Source organism: Solanum tuberosum, unplaced genomic scaffold (genome assembly GCF_000226075.1).
Source record: "Solanum tuberosum cultivar DM 1-3 516 R44 unplaced genomic scaffold, SolTub_3.0 scf00017, whole genome shotgun sequence".
Taxonomy (NCBI): Eukaryota; Viridiplantae; Streptophyta; class Magnoliopsida; order Solanales; family Solanaceae; genus Solanum; species Solanum tuberosum.
This window is the reverse complement of record NW_006238943.1, coordinates 2,592,820-2,597,397: the sequence shown is the minus strand read 5'-3', so window position 1 is coordinate 2,597,397 and position 4,578 is coordinate 2,592,820. Positions and strand designations below refer to the sequence as shown.

The 4,578-nt window shown below is 31.8% G+C and overlaps 1 long non-coding RNA gene across 1 annotated transcript in view; it reads left to right on the top strand.

Moving 5' to 3' along the window:
• The first annotated feature begins 2,692 nt into the window (after window positions 1-2,692).
• Window positions 2,693-4,578, top strand: part of LOC102586100 (uncharacterized) — a 7,235-nt gene continuing 5,349 nt past the window's right edge. The window contains exons 1-3 of the long non-coding RNA XR_366754.2: window positions 2,693-3,031; window positions 3,767-3,854; window positions 3,988-4,080. This is a non-coding gene — a long non-coding RNA (uncharacterized lncRNA). The remainder of the gene's footprint in view (window positions 3,032-3,766; window positions 3,855-3,987; window positions 4,081-4,578) is intronic.

Genomic DNA, 4,578 nt, shown 5'->3' with positions numbered 1-4,578 from the left:
TTAATTAATTTTCATTATGGATGCAAAACGCAAACAATGTATCCTCTCACTTTCTTCACTTTTGATTTTTATATTAAAATTCTCTGATTTTGCATTGCTAGTATGTTACTTTTTTTTAATTATTTAATTATAATGTCCTAAATATTATAGTTTGCCTTGATACATGCTTATGTTGAGTTTTATCTTTACAGATCTGGTACGTCTAAGGTCAGCAGGTCGATTTATGCAAATTATCATTCAAGATGACACTCAAAATATTATTCAACGGAATTCATTATCAAAATGTTTCTTACCCAAGTTTGGAGCTCAAGACAACATGGATGGTACTAAAGAATATCAAAACCGTTTTGCCTTAATGGTTGATCCAGGAAATACAATAGCTATAGCTAAAGCATACATTCAAGAGGAAAAACATATTCCTTTTAAAAACAAAGGCTTTTGAGCAAGGATGGTAAAGATTTGAGTGATGCGCAAATTTTATTTGCATTAGGAATCAAAAAGGGTTCTACGTTAATTTTGCGATACGCACCGATAACAAAAATATCTATGAAAATGCTTATGTTGTTCTCTATGGTCAAAGATCCATGGTCAATGAGTCGAACAATGCAAATTATCATTCATGATGATACTTACAAAGATGCGATTGGATCTAAGTACATTATAGATGGTATTGCTAAAGATTGTCGTATTTCTTATACCTTAATGGTTGCACTGGATGATAGTATTATTGCAGTTAAAGCCTATATTCAAGAGCAAACTGGATTTTCTTTTAAGAATTAGAAGCTTTTGTACGAGGGTGCAGTTTTAAGAAATCCTCAAACTCTTGTTTCTCTAGGAATGAAGAAAGGATCTACCTTAATCCTTCGATATGAACCAATATCGAGCAACAAGATTACGAGTTGTATATTTAATATTAAGATTGAGCGTAATGACACAGTTGGAGATCTTAAAGCTATCTTTCAAGTAAAGACTGGAATTCGATTTCATACACTGAGATCAACCTATCGTGGACAAATATTGGCTAATGATAAGCTTCTTGTTGACCTTGATAATTAGTATTATAGTGTTCTTAATATTATATTAAGCTTGAATTATCTTTAGTGTTAGTACTTCTTTCTATTCATATTTTTAATTTGTCCAACAAGATGATTTTTTCTTATTTCATACTAGTAGTTATTTTTAATTTTCAATTGTTCCAATTTGTTTTTGGCAATTTTTGTCCACTGAGATTTAACTAACCTTCAAAGCTAAATTGAATCATTTTTATGTAGAAACTATAGGATTACATAAGCTAGAATTTTCCTCGTATCAAAATAATTAGACATTAAATTAAATACATTTTTAATTTAATTTATATGAAACCGATTGTACTTATAATATTAATAAAAATCATAACCCGCCATGGATGAATATTAGCTGATGATGAGCATTTTGTTGACCTTGATGTTTAGTATAGAGTATTATAATTCCATCAAATTACAATTAGTACTTTTTTCTATATTTCTTCTATGTAATCGATCAACAAGATGATTTCTTTTAATTATTTCATATTTCGTTGATTGTTTGGTCTTCGAATCTAAATTTAATTAGATGATAATATGCACATAATGCCTATTAGCATATGATCTAATTTGTATATTATTTTCTAATACATATATGACAGTGATAATAATATTGACAAAAAAAAAAGTTAATTAAAACTTTATTTCGGCCTAAATATGTAACGTAGTTACTCTAATACGTGCAAATGGAAATTCAGATGGAATGGATTAGCTCTTAACATTATGAGATTTGTGTAAAATTTCCATAATTTAACTAATAATTCATTTTGGAAACACTTATTTGTGTCAAAACTCAAAACTTTTGGTAAGAAAAAAGTAATCAACCTCAATAATCTCTCACCAACCATTTAATAAACATATAATATTTTGTATAATTCATATTATAATGAGTATTTTACCATTAATAATCAATATATACAAGCCAAGAAAAGTAAATACGAACAACTTGCTTGGATGATTTTTATATATTGTATTGTACTCTACTGTTTTATTAGTTTAAATATCATGCTTGTTATCTAAATTACGTAATGTGTCTTATTTTAAGTAACAATCGATTTAGTTTGATAGCATATTATTTTTTTCTCATTTTACATTACTTATTATTTAATAATTCTATTTTATCTTTTACTCTACATTTTTATGGTTACTCTATCCTTACTCTACTTTTCTTATAAGTTTATTATTCATATCAATTATGAGTGATATGATATAACAATTTAAAATGATACAATCAGTTCTAAATTTATATTCATCAAATAAATATTGTACGATGCAATACATTATTTCAAATCATAAGTAATAATTATCGAGACAAAGTGTAACTAATTCCACTACCAATGAAAGATAGGTAGGTAAGCACGCGAATTGTACCGATCAGATTCAATTGAGTGACGATTACTCTATCTCTTAAGAAAGAACCTATCATTTGTTCAATTTGATCGATTTGATACTTAGTTAATTCTTTTATCTTTATGTTTCCACTGATACCTAATCGATAACGAACCTGAATGGCTTTTTTAGGGCTAATTCCATCAATTTTGGTTGAGGCATTTCTTACTTGTTCATCGCCAACTAATCGAACGTGCGTGCTTGGCCAGTTGGCCCTTAGAAAAGAATCAGTTCCACACACGAGTGAGTTAAATAGATAAAGGTGCACTCAACTTAATTTTTTGGATGAGATGATCACACTATTCAATAGAGCTAAAGTCAACGTCAGTTTCAATTGCTTCCCTTGATTGTCGCGTGCTTACTTATTATGTTTGCTACGGTCACTGCATAACTTGTGAACATTCAGAAGTACAGGTCAATCACCTTCCAACCCTTGTCACCTTTCATCCTCTTAATCTGTAAAAGGGTTTCCTCTCAAATGGCAACTATTATGTTTAGTGTATTGATTATTTTTGCCTTATTTGCAGGAGGATTATGATAAGTTGGTGTCACAGCTCCGTCGCCTTAGACACGAGTCAACTGTATGTTCTCTTGTTTCTATTGCGTGTAAAAATCTTTTGTGCAATGAAATGTTGGAGACAAAGGAGATTTTAGAGTGTCATGTTATGGGGTTATACTAGTGTATGGGTCTCTAGGTAGAAAAAAATTAATTGTGTTTGATCGAGTAAGACCAGAAAGTTTGCTGAAACCTTGGTTGTCCTGTCTTTTTGATGTCAACATTTTGCAGTGGTGACCAGTTCCGTTTTGTAGCTTCTTCTCTTGTGAATCTAAACGCAAGTATATCCAGTCCCTTTATCACCAAGGGGTGTGGTAGGATGGTTGGAGTCCCTCCATCCTACTCTCTCAACTGTGAAAGTTCCAATTTTTCTGTGTCAGATTTCACTGTTAACTGAAAGAAGGATGTAATTAGGCATCTATCTGTAAATATACATTTGAAGATAGAAAGAATAAATGATCATATGGATAGGGATAGTGATGGGTATCATTTGGTTTATCTGATATCTAGAGTACTAGTTAAGTAAAAACCCGCTTCACTTGTATTTGAGATTCTTAATGTCTCATACATGTTAAACCTTCCTCTTCCGCTTTAAAAGCTTTTCTTGTTTGACTTCCCAAACAATGATATGGGATTTGTAGCGCATTGTGTTTATTTAAGTGATTAATTTAGCTTCTGTGGTATACGAAGGATAGTATTGTCCTAGTTCAGTTTATACTTGTCTTAGCAAAGTTGTCTGAAATTGTTATATGTATGGTAGGTTGGTGCTGGCCTTCCTGTCATAGCATCCTTAAATCGCATAATTTCATCAGGAGACCCTGTGTACCGTATTATTGGGAGTTTGAGTGGTAATATTTTATGACCATTTATCATTTAGGCTATATATGCAATAGCAAATGATTATCCTTAGTGGTTATCTTGCTTGTTATAAACATTAGGAGCATTTGATGGTAAGATGCCATATATCTTGGTATCTAACAGGTACCCTGGGCTATGTAATGAGTGAGGTTGAGTATGGAAGGCCATTCAGCCAAGTCGTTAATGCTGCTAAAAGCCTTGGCTACACTGAACCAGGTGATAAGTTACAACCACCCTATTATTGTTGTAATATCACCATATGAGTATTGAAGATATGACTTACAAAAACAGAAAAGTGGTTGTTGAAAATATGATATGTTTTGTGGTTGTGAAGTTAGTTTGAGGAAAAATTGGTAAAAAGTTGAGTTTTTGAGAAGTTGAGTTTTTATGAGTTAAAGTTGGTTAAAAAGTGTTTTTTCGAGTTATTTGGAGTTTCGGGACTCGGATCGGATTTCCGTCGATTCCGACGGTTTTAGAATGTCGAAACGGGTCTGTGTGAAGTTACGGAGTTGAATTTGGAGTTGAAACGAAGAATTGAGGTCCTAAGTTGCTATAGTTATGAAATTGTGATAAAGAGTTGACTTTGGTCAACATATGAGGTTCCTAGGCTCAGATTGAAATTCCGAGAGTACCGTTGGTTTCGGGAGGCGATTCCAAGTCTAGAATGAGTCTTGGTTGAATTTTTAGACGCTCCGTTTGAGTTTCGAATTTTTT